We start from the raw sequence: 20835 nt of genomic DNA, 5'->3' as shown, positions 1-20835 counted from the left end.
TAGATAAAAATCCATTCTTAAGCGAAACAGTCACCCCGATTCTAAAATTTTGGCTCCAGTGCTGTGTAGACAGCATACATTGTCTTCGTTCATTGTGTGCAATAGTTACATTCCATATTTGCATGTCCCTACAAACGTATAACTTTCATTCTTTGTCTAATAATGAGACAATCTACATTTTTCAAACATTATTCTGCCTAATGACAGAAATTGTGGTCACGTCTCTGGTGTTTCAGATTTAAACTTCAGTTAATTCATGATTTTGCCTTCTTCCTGAGGTCCACTCCATTTTGAGGTCAGCTATGGAGTCATGGCCCTGGATAGGTGTGTTGTTGGGGGACGACAGGGGCGGCACAAAGCTTCTGCTGTCCTCAGCCTGTTCTGTAATCTTCTGGCGTCTGCTGAGCCATAACCATTCTGGCTGGGGCCCAGCAGGGACCATTCTTCCCCATTGGTACATATGACTGTTGCCACCTGCTTAGCAGCGTGTGGCCCCACTGTGGAAGCCAGTGTTGGAAGTACGCAGTCTGCCCCCTGCTGACCTCCAGCCTCCTTCAAGTGCATCAGCCTTCCCTCAGGTCATTCATGCCTCTTCTTGGGGAGTGGTAGAAGCTCTAGGATCTCTCCCCTGCCCCTCAGAGGTTGAGCACAGCTGCCGGGACTGTCCTAGCCTGTCTTCGCTTAGACCTGTCATCACTGCTCTACAGCTGCTGTACGATAGAGAATCTCATGTCTGGTTTGCTCTATCGGCTTTTCTGAGCCTTACAAGTCACCTCTATCTTGGGATCTCCAAATTTTCTGGGGGCTTTCCCATTGGACCCATGCACTGCACACACTTTCTGGAGCTCAGCTGGCCTCCGGGGAGGGCAGCAAAACACAGGGCTCCCTCCTCAGAATCATCACCAGGACCAGCCCCGGGAGCACCTCCCTCTGCTGGCCCAGAAACCTGCTCTGCCAGTGAGCTGTCAGCTTACACCTGGACCAAGCATTTTGTTGTCTTCCATGTCCTGAAAACTAAGAACTATGAAATCTCTAGTCTCTGGAGCAGAAAAGACCTACATCTGGCCGTCAAAAAGGTGAGTTCCAGGGAACACAAGAACTGAAATGCAGTGATGCCCCAAAGGGACTTAATATGTCAAATATTGCTCTGCCACATGTTTTTCATTTTGATATGGTGTATTTCCAGCGGGTTTTTTTTTTTTTATCTAGCAGAAGGGGGATTGCTTCTTTTATAATATTTTTCTTGTCGATGAGAGTCTTTGTTCTCCCTAGTGTCTACATCAGACCCTATTAGTTAGTTGGGTGCTTGAGAAAGCATGTTATTTTGCATATTAGAAAAATTAGTCATTATGATGATGTTCCTGCTTTCATATTATTGAAGGCTTCCTTTAGGAAATAAAGCATACAGTTAATGATTGGTTATTAAATGTGTGCATTAAGTTGAATATTTTTACAAAGAAGAAGTACCATTTCAACTCCTTATGCAGGGCGCCTGGCTGGCTCAGGCAGTAGAGCATGCGATGCTTTATCTCCAGGTGGTGAGTTCAAGCCCCACGTTGGGTGTAGAGATTACTTAAATAAATAAATAAAATTTAAAATACAGTAAAGCAACTAGTAAAAAGGACCATTGAGTAATTTTTACTTTCTTCCTGTACTGATATTTATTTCACTCTTCAAAAATGCATATAATTTAGGGCGCCTGGGTGACTCAGTCAGTTGAGCGTCTGCCTTTGGCTCAGGTCATGATCTTGGGGTCCTGAGATGGAGCCCCATGTGGGGCTCCCTGCTCAGCGGGGAGTCTGCTTCTCTCTCTCCCTCTGCCCACTTGTGCTCTCTCTCTCAAATAAATAATAAGTAAAATCTTTAAAAAATGCATATAATTTATTAGTGTTTCTTTTAAAAATTTAGTTTTCTTCACACTGAATCAACTTTAGAGTTAAAAGGCCTTTGAAGTATTTATTTATAATTTTCTAATTTTATAGGATAAATTGAGGGTCAGATAATTCACATGATTTGCCCAAGGTCATTCAGAAATCAAGGTCTTCTGCCTCCCCAGGCTAAGCCTCTTTTTACTATCCTGTGCTCCTCTTACACCAGATTTTGAATGCTATTTATGGGGAAATGTTGTTTAAGGTATGCCTGGATATACCTGTGAAAATAGTAGTGGGGTGGGGGCTTAAAATTGGAACAGAATCCAGTTTATTAATATGCTTTGCCAGCCATATATTGTTCCACTAACAGAAAATTCCTCAGAAATGTAGTTCACAGCCATTCTGAAACATATTCCAGGTCTCTGCAAGTTATAAAAGATATGATCAGCATTTAATGGTATTTTTTAAAACACAGGATATAGTAGAACAAAACTGAGTCATTTTCCCCATACATAAAAGTAAACTAGATTGAGCTATTTGATGTTTTCATCCACTTTCAAAAATAATCAGTGATGCAGCTCTGGAGAAAGAGGAGTGTACCATGTATTACAGTATCATTATTTCTGGAAGAATTGTTAGCACATCAGATAATGTGATCCAGGGAACATAAATCGACTTGCAAAAGGCGGGGGAGTTCTACTTAAATGTATGAAAAGTGGGGATGCTTTAAAGAACCAAGGATGGGGATGGACAGTAAGGTTTCTAAGATGGTAATCATATGTCCAAAAGGTTGTTAGTTTTGAGTAACAGTAACCCATATGTGATAAGAGAGAAAAAATTTCAAATGCTGTTAAGGATGTGTCCTGCCAAGGAAACAAGTTTGAATGCAAGATGCATTTTTCTAAGCTGACAAAGCCCTTTTCCCCCTGCCCAGCAGGTGAAGGGAAATCTTTGTGAAAGAGAGAATAGGGAATTCTTAACATAGACATCTTATTTTCTGAATAATAATTTACTATATAATACTAGCACAGTATCTGTACACAGAGTTTCATAAATTGTAGCCATCATTGTCATGATAGGACTATAGATTTATAAACTCCAAAAAATCAGTAAAAAAAATCTTTAGAATAAATATGTTCAACAAGGTCACAGAGATACAAATATACAAAAATCGATTGCATTTCTTTTTTTTTTTTAAGATTCTATTTATTTATTTGAGAGAGAGAATGAGATAGAGAGAGCATGAGATGGGAGAGGGTCAGAGGGAGAAATAGACTCCCTGCCAAGCAAGGAGCCTGATGCGGGACTCGATCCCGGGACTCCAGGATCATGACCTGAGCTGAAGGCAGTCGCTTAACCAACTGAGCCACCCAGGCGCCTGATTGCATTTCTCTATACGAGTATGACAAAGCTAAAGAATGAAAAAGATTCCACTTACAGCAAAGGCAAAATATTTGATTCTTGGAAACTTTTTCAACTTGAACATAATATTTTGTCAAAAAAAATTAAATCCTGGGGGGAAAGAAAGAAACATGAGAACAGAAAAGAGGCAAATACCATATTCCTAACTAAAAAGACTTAACTAAGAGAACTAGTAGAGTCAACAGTAACAACGAGCACATGGGGAACTTACAAGGTATCTAGCACTGTTCTTACTGTTTAATAAAAGTAACTCATTACATACATTAACTCAATAACCCTATGAAGTAGACTTTTTTTTAATGAGAGAGAGAGAGACAGAGAGACAGAGAGAGAACAAATGGGGGGAGGGGCAGAGGGAGAGGGAGAAGCAGGCTCCCTGCTGAGCAGGGAGACCAATGCAGGGCTCGATCCCAGGACCCTGAGATCATGACCTGAGCGGAAGGCAGACACTTAACCGACTGAGCCACCCAGGCACCCCTGAAGTAAACATCTTTATAATACATATTATACAGAAAAGGAAACTGAAGTAGAGAGAAATAAAATAACTTGTCCAAGGTCACACCCACACTAGAACTTTCTCTTTATTAAAATGTGTGCACACATACACACTCAAAAATACAAAGAAATCTCCAATGAAACAGACAAAAATTCAGTTATTTGTTCATTCTGTTTCTGAGATGGATATAACCATGTGACTATTGGAAAATAGAACTTAACATCAAAGATGAAGAAACTTGTCTGATAAGTTCAATTATAAAGTAAAATGTATCAAAATAAGTACATTGGTACTTTTACATCACAATTAAAACAAAAATTTTATCCCTCACATTCAGGGTACATTAACTTTATACTTTGAAATACTCCCTCACCTTCAAATGCTTAGCAACAAAATGAAAAAATATATAAATATAAAACTGAAAGAAAATCCAAGTTGGTAAACAAGTAAAACAAAATTTTAGGAGCAACTCAGAGCAGTGAATAAGGATGGAGATAACCACTATATTTGTTCCAGATCTGGAATGAGGAGGTAGACACCATGGAGTCCAGTTTCTGAGAAGGGGAGAGGGGCCCAAGAGCTTTCACAGGTGGGGGGACCAGAACAGACTTGGGAGGGGCTCCCATGCTCTGAAAGAGGTAAAGAAAAGGGTTGAAACCTACCACCTTAATCTGTGAATTTTAGCAAGCTGTAGGTCTAAGCAGGTAGGAGGACAGACATAGCCCAGCAGCAAAGAACTGAACCATCTTCAATCACTGGTTTCAGGAATGGATATGTGCTATCCCCAGTATTCCCAAGACAGTGTAAGAACTCAGTTTTGAGAGTGGCCATTCTTCTCAAACTGATGCATAAAATAAATACTATTTTTTTTCCTGGAAATTGATAGACTAATTCAAAGACGTATCTTTTACATGTGGAATAAATAAACATATATATGCAAGAGCAAAGGGCCAAGAATTGACATTAAACTTTTGAAGAAGGACAAAGAAGTGGGAGATATTTCTATCAAACAGCAGACTTTCATAAAGCTAAAGTTTGGGGAGAGACTAATACACCAATGAACGAGAAGAAAGAGACCCAAAGCACAGCCATATATATGGAAGTCAGATAAATGAGAGAAATAACAAATTAGTGGGGAAAGGAAGTGTTCAGTAAATGGTTCATGGACAATTGATTAGGTACCATGGAAGAAAAAATTGCTCTCTACCATATATACCATGAACAAAAATCAATCCTCATATGGATTCAACATCTAAGTGTGCAAATTGAAACATGGGACAATATCTTTATGATCTCAGGTTTCTTTGAGAGTATCAAAAACACAAAATATACTTGAGAAAAGATGAAAAAAGTAACTATTTTAAGAAGAAAAACTTTCATGCATCAAAAAACACTGAAACACTGAAAGTGTAAGCCATGGATTAGTGTAAAATATGTGAAATTCACATAAACCACAAAGGATTTATATCTAAAACATAAAGATCTTAAAGATAAGAAAAATGACAAAACAATTCAACAGAAAAATGATCAAAGTATGTGAATAGGCAAATGACAGAGGAAGAAACCAGAAAGATGTTCAACTTCACCTGTAATCAAGGAAACATAAAATTTATAGATTGGTGAAAAAATGTGATTATTTTGCAGAGCAACTGGGTAATAAGAATTCAACCATGTCACTTCTGAGTGTGTGTGTGTGTCTGTGTGTATACTTCACCTCTATGTATATACATAGTATGTGTACAAATATACATATATATATTAAATGAGCAGAAAAAGAGATACAAGAGTATTTTCAATGAGTTATAAACCAGCTTGTAATCTCAAAAAATTAGAAACTGACATTATCTTCAATCAGAAAAAGATAATTTGGAATAATACATAACCACTAAAATAAATACACTAGATATATATGTTTCAAAATTAATGAAATTTAAACAGCTTTTCACATTAAAAAAAGCAAAATTAAAGTATGATATACACAAAAAATACCACTTAAATAAAGTTTTAAAACACGTAAAACATACCCTATATGTTTTATGTCTACATATATAGGTAGGAACAGTATAAAAAGGCACATGATTATAGTAAACTCTACCTTTGGAGTGATGGTTTGTTCTAGCAAGGGTGAGAAGGGTTCTGAGTTGAGGAGGGTTACACAGGAGGCTTTAGCTGCATCAATTGTATTTCATTTCTCCCCCATGTGGTGTTTTCAGGGTATATTTTATGTATTTTTTTCTATGCATTTCTGTGTGCTTGATACATGTGATGCTTTTTTTTTTTTTTTTTTTGAAAAGCTTGTTTCTAAGATATGGAAGTAATTGAGACAATTTATAACAGCTAACACTCACATTCCATTTGATAATTGGTTAAAGGAAATGAACATTCAATAATAAGGAACTACAAATAAATCCTCACACTGATTAATCCATATCTCTATCATTTGTTAATAAATATAAATTTTGGCAACATTAAGAAACCATTGTATACATATTACCAAATAAATAAAAATTATAAAATGCCAATTTTTGTATCTGTTGGATCTGAGAATGATATAAATTTTAAATGTTTCTGGTCACATTTTCAACTGCTTTAGATTTTTCTGGAAAAAATAAACTATGAAACTATTGGGTGCAATTTGGCACAATAATCCTACTCTAAGGAACATTCTTTAGGAAAATATACAGATTAAAAAATGATTTCATTAGAAATATTTATATTTATATATTATAAATATAGTATTTATATTATATTTATAGCAATATTTATTGCTATTTATGATTGCAAAAACAAAATATAACAGGGAAAACCCAAATGTCTAAGAATAGGAGGTGGCTAAGCAAAATAGGTCATATTACAACGGAAGATCACTGCAGAGCTATAAAAATGTCAACTGTGTGGCTCATGCTGATGCATGAGAATATGAAATAAAATTAATTTTATAAAGCAGAGTTATAAACATGTCAACTGTGAAAACCATGCTGACACATGGAAATATAAATTAAAATTAATTTGAAAGAGCAGAACACACCATTTCCTGACTTCATGATTTCCACTATGAAGAAAAAAAACAATAGTTGGCAAAGACAAGAAGAGAATTTGGAGAGGAATAAATACATTATATTGGGTTTATTGGATCATTATTCTTTAAAGTTGCCTGGTTGACATGTATTCATTAATGAAACAAGACCACAGGGACTCTATCATAAGAGCAATGATTTTATGTATAAACAGACATACCTGTGATGCTGTGGTATGATTAGAAAGTACCCATCTTTTTCTCTTTTGATATTATTCATCCTCTAGGCAGGGGACCACATGGAAACATACTAGGGAAGAACATTTTTCTTAATAGATATGCCCAGTCTGAACCATGTTAAAGTTTTACCATGCTAATGGTTGTTGATTAGTTTCTTATTTTGTAAAAGATATAGCTGCTGCACAATAAGGTGTTAAATCCATTCATATAATATTGACTAGAGTAGTTTATAACAATCATGTCACCATGAGCTACAACCCTGTATTTCATGTACAATTCTATATGTCATTCTGTGCCATAGCTAAAGTTACACTTCTACCTGGATCAATATATGTATGAGTCAAAGGAACAAATAACCTCCAAACACTGTAGCTTAGTCCCCCTGCTAAAAATCTTTTTATTACGAATGAAAGCATGAATGACATTATGGAAGAGGTAAAATTCTAACAGAAAGATAGTATTAGAAAAACAAAATTAGCTCTCTGGGATAGAGAAGATGTGAATAATTTTTCTAGAAGAACAAACTTGTTTTTGAAGTCTTCTGTTTTATTTTAAAAATCCAGGTACTCTTGCTTCTATCCCATGATAGATCCATGTTATTTTCGTATAAAAATAATGTTTTAAGTCATCAGCTAGATAATTTGATTCCCCCTCCTGCCAAAGCTAGAGAAAGACCGATGTTCCAGGAAGATGCCCATGGGATAGTGTACTTTCAGCACATGGTTGCCCACTCCTGGGGAGGAAGCAAACCCCGGTTGGTGAAGCGGGACTCAAGAGTACACTCTGAGTGGGAGGATTTGAATGACAGCATCAGAGTCATCAAAGGTGGGAGAAGAGCTGATGTTTGCTTAGCTCATAGATTGTTTTCACATTTAAACTTTTATTTATTTATTTATTTATTTATTTATTTATTTATTTATTTATAAACTTTTTAAATTGAAATGTAGTTGACACACACATTTAAACTTTTTTTTTAATTTCAGAAAGAAAATGAAATCAGTAAATCTTTTCCAAGGTAAAAGATGTTTATACCTATTATTAGAAAAGTGTTTGCATATCATTTAATAAATTGTTTTCCAAGCATTAGACTTATAGTTGGTGAAAAATAATAGATAGTATTAACTTTTGCTTCATAATATCTTTATTTGTGGACCTACGAAATAAATGCAACTAAATGCTTTGCTATCAGGGATCTGGTTATTTAAGGTAGGATGTTCTCAAGGTTGTATTGTCAGAAATCAGTGAAACCTAATTAACGACACTGTAGAATAAAACTGAAGACCATAGAAATAATAATTATTTTTCTATTTATAAACTAAGAAGAATGATGCTAATAACTCAATGTGGTGAGAGATGATATTAAGACTGAGTGAAATACTTAGAAACAAAGCATCAAAGGGGCATTGACAATATGACAAAAGCCAATATTGTACAACTAAATTTGCATAATTAGCTACTTCAAATTTTCCCTCAGAGCTTAAAATGGAATGTAATGATGATAAAGAAGAAGCATCTGGATAAATGTTGACCAAAGCCTCTATAAAGATTATTGGACAAAAGTTCTGAAAATACTATTGGAATATGGCAGAAGTATGTAAAACATAAATACAGTGAAAGACCTTCTCCAACATGCTGAGTAAACAATGAAGGATTCAATGCACACAATCGACGTGTGGTACTCTGACTTATTGGTACTTGTATGCATGGAAAATTCAGTTTGGTTCTTAAGACTGTTAGTGATAAAGTAGGAGTCCCACCTTTTGATTCATGTTTGCTGTTCATTTATTGTGGTGGTAGTCTATTTCCAGGTTTAATTAGAGCCTTTGGAAGAAAGATGAGAGCAGAGAATAAGCCTGGGATTGGAACTTAGAAACCAGGGTATCACGACCTATGTGCTGAGTGGGGACCCAAGATAAGATAATGTAAGATTAAAAAAGAGCTATCGGATTTTTTTTTTGAAGACGGAGATTTATCAAGTCATATATCCAAAGCTCTGTTTAATAGCACCTGGGTCATTCTATATGCCAGAGTCAAAAGAGTTGGCATTTGGGCGCCTGGGTGGTTCAGTTGGTTAAGCAACTGCCTTCGGCTCGGGTCATGATCCTGGAGTCCCTGCTTGGCAGGGAGTCTGCTTCTCCCTCTGACCCTCCTGACCCTCCCCACTCTCATGCTCTCTCTCTCTCAGTCTCTCTCTCAAATAAATAAATAAAATCTTAAAAAAAAAAAGAGTTGGCATTAAATAGAGCAAGAACTAAAGGACAAGGGAATAAGAGGTGGAAGGGAGATGAAGTTAGTTTAGGAAATGAGATGGGGATTAAAGAGTAGACTATAACCCCAGACAAATAGGCTAGTTACTTGCATACATTTCACCGTAACAATGATTAGTGAAGATAGGCAGAGAAAGAAAAATCTGAAGCATAATATTGAAAACACATACGAAATATTACATAGGTCCCTTGGGGTTAAATTATAGATGCAGCACCTCTCATATTATCCTTGTTATCCTCAGGTATGTATTAGGCAGTTGGTAATCATCTCTTCTGGCAATTCTTTGAATATGCCTACCTTCAGAGCCACTCTGCTCATGTAAACAGGCATGAAATCTTGGAATCTCCAACACAGAAAGGCTTAATAAAGTTCATCCAGGGACAAGCCTATATTGATGAATGAATTTCCTCCACAGTGCATTTCTGATGAGCATTCACCCAGCTTGCCCTCGAACAGGATGCAGTGGTTTCAATTCCAGAAACTTTTTGAGCATATAATGTGAAAAGAACTGTGCAAAGTCCTGAGAGGGATATAAAGTCATATAAGAAATGGAAACGTGGAGAAGTTACAGAGTTCCTCTCTGAGCTCCCCATCCTGATCCAAACAAAGCCACTGAAACAAATTAAAATGACAAGGCAGTCATTTCCATGGTCTAGAAACATACAAACACAGAAACACACAGTGGACTGTAGGGGCTAACCTATCAGAGACAAATGCAGGTCCATTCCTGTCAAAAAAAGCATTTCATGCCTGATGGAGGTCTGGAGCCAGACTCAGTATCTAAAACTGGGGTTTGGTGCTCTCGCTTGGCCCCAAAGGAGCCAGAAAGCAGATACTTCTGCAGCCTTCTGGCAGTGCAGACAGAGCGAGGAAGGCTTAGGACCGAGGCCAAGTTTCACCCCCTCTAGACTCTCACTATAACTGTAGAATGGAAGTCCAGCAATGCCAGGACAAGACCTGAATCTGGACAAGGAGGTGAGGACCAGGTGGAGGCAGAAAATGGAGGGCAGTGGAGAGAGGAAGAGAACACAGATCTCTACTCAAAGACTCAGAGGATAATTGACACTGAGAAAAACAGTCAGCAAACCAAAATTGAAAGGTGAATTTACCAGCAATAAGGTACAAATAGGAAAACAGCATCAAAATAAATTTAAGTATGGCTAAGATCCCCCCAGAAATAAAGGAATAAAATATATGAAAGAAGTCATTATGAAAGGGAAAAACAGTGACCATCTCATTAGAAATTGAATGGGCATCTGATAATAGCCAAACTTGTTCATGTAAACAAAAACAAACAAACAAACAAAAAACACTTAGTAACAAGAGCTACTGGAACTTCTTTAACCTGAAAAAGGATCTTTACAAGAGCCTACAGTAAACACAGTAACTTTAGAAGCATCCCCATTAGAGTCAGGAGCAAAATAAGGCTGCCCCGTATCCCCTACAAGTTCAGTAAGTAAATACTTGAGGCCCTAACTAATACATTGGGATTAAAAAATATTTAAGAAAAAAATATCATCTTTTATAACTCAGAGTAAGGAAGGATTTCTTTAAAAGAAACAAAACTCAAAAATCATAAGGATAAAGGCGTATAGTAAGGGGATATGTACCAAATTCATCATAACAGTTGTTGCCTCTGCAAAAACAGGCAGCAAGAGATGAAGGAAAGGATGAGAAAATAATTCAATTTTAAATATTATGTCTTACTTCTTTAAACATATCAAGTATAAAGTATGAACTGATAGTACTTCTGATTGGTGGATGCATGGGTGTTAATTACATTACTTCCTACATTTTCTGAAAAAAAAATTGTTAAAAAGGACAAAAAGTAAAAATAAAATCCCACAGATAATTAAAAATGTAAACATTAACTTAAAAGAGATGGCTCCTCTTCTTCAGAAAACCATAGTTATCAGAATTATATATAAACTAATAAGTAATTACAGTTAAAACCAAAATAATATAAATGCAATATAGATGGATAAACAAAATGCTACGGGTATGTAGGAGAAAGAAAAAAAGTAAAGCAATACAGTTGATAAATGCTTCATGAGAGAGATTTCATTAAGTGTTGAATCCTCAGAGGTACATCGTATTTTAATACTCAGAAAAGCCTTAATAGAAGAGTGCTGCTGGATAAGACTTTGTGGGCAACTTGACAAAACTCGCAGCCATTCTGAGAACAGGGAGTATCTTGTCTTCAGCAAGGGAGTGGGAGATGGAGCTGGATGTGCTGTGGGGGTTAAAGCGTAGTGGCCTTCAAGTGTTTAGAGTAACGTCTGGACTTGGAACGATAGGCCAAGGATAGCCATAAAGGGTTTTTGAAGTTTCTGAGAGGGGGACAGCATTTGGGGCATCTACTTATCCCGTACAACACTTACATTAGGTGTGGCATCTATAACATTTTGAATATGTATTCTGCCCACTTATAAGTTAAGAGTAGACCCTTGAGTCAAACTGGGCCAATTAATCTTTCTCTCCCAGGAAGGAGGAACTGGCATCCAGCAAAGTGGATCAATCTATGAGGTGCTTGAACTGGAATTGATACGAAGTTGGGCCTGGGGTGGCGGGGTTTGGCCACCTGGACCTGCCGAGACAGAGAGAGACACTGCACGCCCAGAGAGCAGAAAAGACTTGAGAGACCAGAGTACCCGGAGTGATAAGTCCCTGACCCTGGAGAGGTCAGGCTGTGCTTCCAAATTTGATTTTAGAAATACCTCTGATTCTGCCTTATAAAGTTGTTTTTTTTCTAAGCGACCTCCATGGGATTTTGTCCCTAACCAAGGCCAAAGGAGCTGAGTAGGCTCAGTGTCCTTAGAAATACAGAAGAGTCCAGCAGGTAAATAACCAGATGATGAAATGAATTGGGACAATTATAGGGCCATTTATGACCTTTAAGAGAACTGTTTCAGTAGAGTTCTGGAGCAGACGTCAGACTTGAAGGAGTTAAAGTATAAGTATGAATTATATATAGATTTTTATAGGACTTTGGTAACTAAGGGGAGAGGGAGGTAGGGCTGCCTACGAGGGAAACAAAGTCAAGGGGAGGCTATCCGTCAGGGTGAAACACTTGAGCCTCTGTGTAAACTGAAGGGGAAGAATTAATAAGGAGGACAGAATGGCTGAACAAGGAAAAACTTTAATGGAGAGTGATGATTCTTTTTTTCTTCTTTTATTTTAATTTATTTTTTAAATTTCATTTTATTATGTTATGTTAATCACCATACATTACACCATTAGTTTTTGATGTAGTGTTTCATGATTCATTGTTTGCATATAACACCCAGTGCTCCATGCAATATGTGCCCTCTTTAATACCCATCACCGGGCTAACCCATCCCCCCACCCCCCTCCCCTCTAGAACCCTCAGTTTGTTTCTCAGAGTCCATAGTCTGGAGAGTGATGATTCTATACACTGACGCATATTTGTGCAAAACATAAACAGCTGCATTTGCACCCAATGACTGAAATCAGCAATGCTGAACTTATGCAACATTCAAGTTTTAGGGAACAGAACACTTAGGTAGTTAATGAATTTGCTCTACAAGGAAAAAAAATTACATTAATACTACAATATCACATGATTGTTATTTGCATAAAGAAACAGCCCAACACTTGGAGATTTATTTATCATTTCTCATGAGTGTATAGGTTGGCCGGATGGTTCCATTATCTTGGTTCAGCTAGTCTTGCTGGGATCACTCATTCATGCTTCTGTGGTCAGCTGGTGGGTTGGCTGAGCATTATATGCTCTTTCACACATCTAGGGCCTGAAATGGAACAACTGGGCTCTGTCCCATTCCCCAGCAGGAGCACTTAATTCTCAGGGTGATCACACAGGAGCAAGACAGAAATAAGAGCACACAGAGTTTTTGAGGTCTAGGCTTGGAACTGGCATGCTGTCACTTCATCATATTCTATTGGCCAAAGTAAGTCACAGGGCCTCCCTGATTCAAGCAGTGGGAAATTGTTTCCACCTCATGATGGAAACAAATACAAAGTTACATTGTAAGGGGGATGGATAAAGGCAGGCCACTACAGATCTTCCTCCGCTCATGACGGAGTTACATCCCGATAAACCCATCCTAAGTAGAAAATATTGTAAGTAGAAAATGCACTTAATACACCTAATCCACTGAACATCACAGCTCAACCTAGCCTACTTTACACGTGTACAGAACACTTATGTTAGTCTACAGTTGAATAAACTCATCTAACACAATGCCTACTTTATAATCAAGTATTGAATATCTCATGTAATTTATTGAATACTGTACTAAAAATAAAAAACAGTGGTTGTATGGGTACAGAACAGTTCTCAGTATATTGGTTGTTTACCCTTGTAATGGCGTGGCCGCCTGCAAGCTGAAGCTGCTGCCCAGCATCACTAAGGAGGATCTTCCAGTAAATTACCAGCCTGGGGAAAGATCAAAATTCCGAATCTGAAGTACGGTTTCTACTGGATGAATATGGCTTTTGCACCATTGTAAAGTTGAAAAATCCTAAATCAAACCAAAGTCCTGGGCCATCTGTGATTGAAGGCGTTAATTTAATTAATCCACCACACTCACAAAGAAGTGTTTTTTTCCTGTTTAGATGGAGTAGGGAAGTATCTGAAGGTCAATGAGGGGTTTTTCAAGGATGTCATGAATAGCTGAGGTTAGAATAGAAGGCTTAAAATTACTTAGGAACAACTTCCTTATTCTTTTTTTTTTTTTTTTAAGATTTTATTTAGAGAGAGAGAGTGAGAGAGAGAGCACAAGAGCGGGGAGCGGGAGAGGGAGAAGCAGACTCCCTGCTGAGCAGGTAGCCCGATGCAGGACTCGATCCCAGGACTCCAGGATCATGACCTGAGCCGAAGGCAGTCGCTTAACCAACTGAGCCACCCAGGCGCCCCCCTTATTCTTATATTTTATGTTGTTGGCTTGACTAGACTAAGCTGGTGAGCTTTGTTCCATTCAGGGATATAGATAATCATCTTATTTTCTGGGTAATATTAATAATTCAGTAATACAGAGTAACCAATTGTCTTTAATCCAGAAATAAATACAAAATACTTAGGTTCAAGGTATTCACTTGGTAACTAAAAGTCTAAAGAAACATGCATCTTCTTTTCCTATGAGAATGGATAAAGTCTTACTTCTTCAAGCAAATGTCACTTTAGTAGTTTTAGGTTGATTCATATATGTAGAATTGGAAATTAATTTTTTAAGAATTTGTATTGGAGGTATTATAATGAAAAAGAATACATGCATATTCAGTCCAGAAAAAGTGGACTCTGTGTTTTTTTAATGGAATAATAGATGTTACGATAATGTCCTAAAAAACCCCCTGACCTTTTAATTTTGGTTAAAGGTTTAATAAAATAGGGAAATTAAATCTAAAATGGAAATAATTCAAACACATTTTTATTCAGGCAGTTAGTATGGAAGGAATCATAGGACTTTTGGATTTTTGAGATTGGGTCAAGAAAAAGTTAGGAAAAAGCCATCCTTTCAGAAGGCTGAAAAGAAAAAATAAGTGAACATATTATTTTGTAGTAGCAGCCCTCACAGAAGATGGTAAATATACTGCTGATGGAGTTTTTTAAAGCACCCAAATCCAGTCAAGGTGACCAGGGAATATTCCAAGGATTGGAATGCCAAAGGAAACTGGACCTCAATGAACAGCATCAAGGACACCTCGGTGGCTCAGTTGGTGAAGCGTCTGCTTTTGGCTCAGGTCATGATCCAGGAGTCCTGGGATCGAGTCCCACATTGGGCTCCCTGCTCAGCAGGAAGTCTGCTTCTCCCTCTGACCCTCTCCCCTCTCATGCTCTCTCTCTCTAAAATAAATAAATAAAATCTTTTAAAAAAAAATGAATAGCATCAAATCCAGCTGACACAGCCTTTGGGCATCTTGGCTGAAGACCTCCCTTTATGAGAAAGGTTATATCAGACAATTGCCACTTGTCGACACTTCCCACCAAGAGCCAGCTTACCTTGTTTTGATTTCATGGCCATTGAGCAATCTTTTAACTAACTTGCCTTCCTTTGTAGACTATAGTGGTGGGGATGTGCTGACCCCCAAACATCGATCTTTTTGGCATTTATATCTTCAGTTTCATTGGTATTCTTGTTTTTAGCTGGTTGCCTTAGCCCGATCACTTCTGGGAACATTAACAGACTCAGATTTCTGGACCTACAATATTAAGAACTAGATCTAGACCTTAAACTTGGTGATTTCAAAAGGAAATACTATGCCATGAGACATATCCTCTGTAGCCAGGTGGCTTCTTCCATGATGGGTCAACGACAGAGGCAGGAATAACAACCGTCTTTCCTGACACCTGGAATGTTTTCTACATACTATCCTACTGTTATTTCTTAGAGAATGCATGTCTAGCTACTGTTATTTGGGGCATATATCTTTTCAAGAAAGTATGAATTGCCTACTCTGAATTTTCCATTTTTCTTTTTCCAGATCTCTCACTTTGGAGATGGTATGGTTGTGTCATCAGTATCTTTGAAAATGCGATTAAAGGGATTGCTTGCTTGCCTTCTGCAGTTTTCAGGCCTTTCTCCAAATCCTATTAGTTCATTCAGTATGGTTGTAGTGGAAATTGAAGTTTGCCTATTGATGTAAGGATCCTTATCTCGTTCAGTTTATACAGATTTTAAATATCATCAGAAATATTGTGTAGGGTTTGGATTTTTAAAAATTCAAGGGAGTGTACCTGGAAATGGTGTTTTTATGTTACTTTATGATAGTTTTGTTCTACCAAAAAAAGTACAAGCGTAAAAATAGATTTCTTTATAAATTTTAAGTCTTTAATTCAAATTTGTATAATGTGCATATTATTTTATTTATGAAGCTTTTTAGTATCATTTAAAGTTAGCTTTAATTCTTCAATATTATTTACACTTCTGTCTGAACCAGTATTTATACTTAAACAGAACTCTATGCAATTATTTATATCTCAATTCATTAGGAAAGTTTAAAATTGGACAATCTACTTAAGAAAATATTGCTGTAACAGAGACAATATAGTGTGGTGTGAGTAAAATTATTAACAATGGCATCAATATGAAAATAAACTTGAGGATAATAATTATTGATGATAAAGGGTGACCAATGAAATGATTTTAGCTGCAACGACAATTTGTTTGTGGAGTAAGCATAGAATGCTGTTAAGATAACCTCTCTTCAATTACAATGAAGTGTAGAAAGGAATTTACTCTGTGCTTCACTCCCAAATGGTCCTAAGTATATGCTAGGAAACAATCATGAATTTTAAAAACACTTCTGTGTTAATGGGAAATCCCACTATTGATCAAATAACAAAGCAATGTAATTTAATTCTACTTAAAAAATAACACACACATATATAAGTAACATATATATAACATCAACAAATAAAAGAACTCTCCCCCAATTAGAAAAAAATAAATAAATTTAGCAAACTTTAAAAGGGAATGTTGCTTAAATAAAGCCAATCACTATCTCAGCAAATGAGATTTCATTTCCACCCATGAGATAGACATTATAGAACTGCCATGACTCTGTCATGTTTTGATGACATGCCTAAAGGGGCTCTTCTGCCACCAGAAGCCATCCTTACCTCTCTGGCCAACATTAGTGTTGCCACTTAGTTTGTTAGACTCAACTGAATTATAAATAAAAAATGCCTAGTAACCATCAGTATTCTAAACCCCATTGTTCGTTCACAAGGGGACTGTTGGTAACATTGCAATACTCAACAATGTGGCTATTTCATTTTAATCTGCAGCTGTTCAAATAAAAGGGATTTACTACAACAGCTTTTCAAAAATTTGTAATAAGTGTACCAATGCTTACACTGCTTATATTTCCATATAATTTGAATAACAGTATTGTTTAAAACAGATGTCAGCTTCTTTGAATATAATCATATGTGGTTGTCGGCACTGTGCACCCATAGATTTACATTTAAGTAATCCAGGATGAGATCCTCTGCCTGTGTTACCTGTCTCATTGGTGCATTCTTTCTCTATTTAAACCTTGCCCATGAAAACAGTGTTTCTGTTTTCATCAAAGCAAGCCAAATATATTCAATAAATATAATAATAACTGTTTCCCCCCCAAAAGTGAAGACAAGGTGATGTAAATTCACTCTATTTGGATTTCAATCCAGCTTTCTTTGATTTTGTATAATATTAACATTGATTTTTCTAAGGGGTGGGTGGAACCAGAAGTGCTTTTAACTCTTTCTGTGCTGGGAACATTTTGATATTTATATCACTAAGACTTAGTGTCTTTAATGATAGACACTGCTGGGAGAGACCAGGGTTACACTGCAGTAATCGAAACACTTGTCCTTTGCCAAAAATGTTGTCTGTGCTCACATAAGTAGCAGGGAGGGGGAATTCTCACCCATCCACTGGGTTCCACTCTAATTTCATGAAGTCAGGTGAGCAAGTATGCCAAGATAGTCTCCTGATGTGTGCCTGTTGTCACAGAAATACATCACAACTCTATAAAGTCTCTAGCATAGACATGGTAAATGGGATGAAAAAAGTATATCACTTCAACAGATCTGTTTTAAATGTTCTCTCTATACTGATGCCTTCTGCTTCCTTTTTTCTCTTTGCCCCAAATCTTTTTCTTAATTGATTAGAGTACAGAATCCAGTTTGTGTATGTGTGTGTGTACTTGTAAATTTCTATGATCATGATTCTCAAATCAAAAACTGCACTAGCAAAGGTTTTATATTTCTCTCTTCAGTAACAACACTAAATTATGTTTGTAACCAAAGGACCAGTCTCACCTGAGAAACAAAATAGTTTTAGTTGTTCCTTTATGGTAGTTAACAACAAACAAAAAGATCATTTTGGAAATTATTATTGTTAATCATGTTAAATTACTGCATTTCTTGCTGGACTCAACAAACTAACACTTATTTTGCATACTAGAATTTTTATACACGACACCTCCATGAAAGAAAATTAAGTTTAAAAGTCACAAAATACGGTCTTCGATTGCCAGCTACTTTTAAATATAAGCCCAAACAAATGATTACTTTTCTCTCCACCACCAACGCTTTGTGAAAGCCTAACGCTAACCAGTAAGACTGTAAGTTCCATGAGGGCAGGAACTCTTTAGCTCCTGTTTCCTAGTTAATCTCAAGCAGCTAGAACAGGGTCAGTAAACAATTTGTTCTCGCCACTTGAAAAGAGTATTCTTTTATTTTGAAATGGTATCCGCGGTTGGGTGTGTAGCAAAGTCGAGAGCGGGAAAGGGGCATCGGAGACGAGGTTGCAAAATCGGAAGGAGCAGGACAGAGAGGAATCCAGAGGCGAGAGAGAACATTTGGAAGGTGAACCCTCAGAGCTGGGATGAGGCAGGGATGAGCGCCCCGGGACACCACTGCGCGAATGGGGAGGGGCCAGGCAGGAAGTAGCCAAGATTTGGGGGACTCCTTCCCAGGGAACAAATAAGGTGAAAGACGCACTTGAAAAGAAAGCCACAGCCACCTCCCTCCCACGTGAAAGCCCAAACTGCCGCCCCGCGTCCACTGCGCTCCGGGAGGAGCGGAACCCGGAGCTAGGCAGGTGCGGCGGGAGCATGCGCGCGGGGCCGGCAGGGGAGGCTCCCGCGCCCCCACCCCGCGCGTGCACCCTCGCGCCCCTCCCGCCGGGCACCGCGGGGCCAGCGGCGCCGCAGCCTGGGTCGGCCGAACCTCGCCGCTTCGGCTCGCGCCCTGCCGGCCTGTCGCCGAGTCGGCGTTGCGGGCGGCCCGGCTCTGCTCGGGGTAAGGAGGACGCCGCCGCCCGAGCCGTGTGGTCGGGGGACCGCGTGAGCGCCCACGGCCGCCACCGCCAGGGATAGCCCCGGGCCCCGCGCCCGGACCGAGGGGCGTGCGCGTCGCCCGCGGCGAGGCCGGGCCGGGCCCGGCCAGGGGGCGGTGGCGGTTAGGAGTCGCCTCCGCCCGGCGCCGGCTCTTTCTCTTTCTCTTTCGCCGCCGGGCGCGCGCCGGGCTCCCCGCGCGAGGCGCTGCCCCACTTGTCGCCCACTTCGGACGGGCGTGGCGTGGCCCCGCACCGTCCCGCTCCCGGCCGCCGGGGCCACCTGGGCCGGGGGTGTCGGCGCGGTCACCTGGGCGGGGAGGCGCCGGCTCAGCCCAGGGCCGCGGGACGAGGGGCCGTGGCCGGACTCCCGGCGGTCCCAAGCCGGCCTTAGGCCACCGGGCGCCCGGCGGTGGGCGTTTGGCTTTTGTTTTCTCTCGGGGCGGGCGTCCCCGGTCTCCCCGTTCTCCGCAGACAACTGTCGTGTGTGCCGGGACTCGGCTGTGGCCGAGACCCCCGCGGGCGCTTCCTCGCTCCACCCGCTTTCCGTCCCCGGTCCTGCTCTCTAAGTTCTGCCCAGCCCCGGGCCGGAGCGGAGGAAGTGCGCGCTGGGGGACGCCTAACCTATTTGTGGCGGTTTAACTAGCTCGGCCCTCCCCGCCCCCCCAAGCCCGGAACTGCGCCGGGGCGCACTGGCCAAGTCTCCCTCGCCCTGGCCGCCGAGGTGGGCCGAAGGGGAGGCCAGCGGACCAGGGTACACCTGGGCCCGCGCCGCAGTTACGTGCGGGATTGGTGTTAAGCCTTTACCCCAGGTGGGAGAATTCCGGTGGATTTGGTGCCCTGCCTTTTATATCCTGTAGTCATTGATTAAAGTCCATAGGATGTACTTTATTTTGTATATGCCTTTATCCACTTAGAGGGATAGTCTTAATCTGTCCATGCCTGGAGGTGGAAACTAAATAAAAGGAAGGTCTGGACATTGTTATTGTTGAGACTTCTGCGTGTGATAACCCCATGAAGTCAGTTTGGTCACTGTGACCTGACCTGTTGGGGCGTTTCTGTGCCTACCACTCACCCTTCAGGGTTATTTGGTCTCCACGACCAAAGTGGCATTGTCTCCTGGATCCCACTGTTGGAGCTGTTGCTGGAAATTGCTCGGGGCAGCTTCCAGTTTCAGTTCTTTGTTTAAATAAGTGTAGTGGGATCTCTTGGTGTTTTCTAGTCCCCTTAACTCAAAAAGGGTTAAAGTGGCAAACAGCTAGAGTTTGTTCTTGATGCTTGATAATAGACTTTGAATGCATTTAGCTCTTCACAAGATGCTAAAAATGCCAACTTCAGTTTCTCCTCATGGTACCCTAGAACGGGGAGAAAGGGTTTTGAAAGAGGAGAGATTTCAGGAGCATCCAAGTGGATTGGATTCTGCTATACCCACACAGGGTGTAATTGTTAAGTAGGAAAGATGAGCTTAAAACCGCTATTGATTATGCTCTCAGATTGTGAGGTACATTGATGAATTTGTATCAGAGGTGGCCCTTGACTTTGGAATTCTTTATTCAGTGCTTTTTGGGACAATACTGGTCCACCTCTATGATGAGTTCTCAATCTGTTTTCTGAGAAAGGATATTGGTGGGAGGGTGATCTGGTGAAGATCGAATTAAGGAAAACTAAGGAACTGTCTTAACTTTCACCTCAAGGAGAGGTGTGTTTTTAAGTTCATCA

The 20835-nt window shown here is 39.5% G+C and overlaps 1 protein-coding gene and 1 pseudogene across 1 annotated transcript in view; one reads left to right on the top strand and one right to left on the bottom strand.

Moving 5' to 3' along the window:
- The window catches only part of LOC123842012 (importin subunit alpha-1-like), a 33443-nt pseudogene extending 18128 nt beyond the window's left edge, over positions 1-15315 (bottom strand).
- Positions 15316-18647: 3332 nt separating this feature from the next.
- Positions 18648-20835, top strand: part of L3MBTL4 (L3MBTL histone methyl-lysine binding protein 4) — a 496448-nt gene continuing 494260 nt past the window's right edge. Inside the window, exon 1 of the mRNA XM_064577895.1 lies at positions 18648-19082. The gene's annotated coding sequence lies outside the window, so the exon portion shown is untranslated. The remainder of the gene's footprint in view (positions 19083-20835) is intronic.

The sequence above is a fragment of the Mirounga angustirostris genome, unplaced genomic scaffold (genome assembly GCF_029215605.1).
Source record: "Mirounga angustirostris isolate CCGP_5_RB_7025 unplaced genomic scaffold, mMirAng1.0.hap1 SCAF_14, whole genome shotgun sequence".
NCBI lineage: Eukaryota > Metazoa > Chordata > Mammalia > Carnivora > Phocidae > Mirounga > Mirounga angustirostris.
This window is presented reverse-complemented; position numbering and strand designations above follow the sequence as displayed.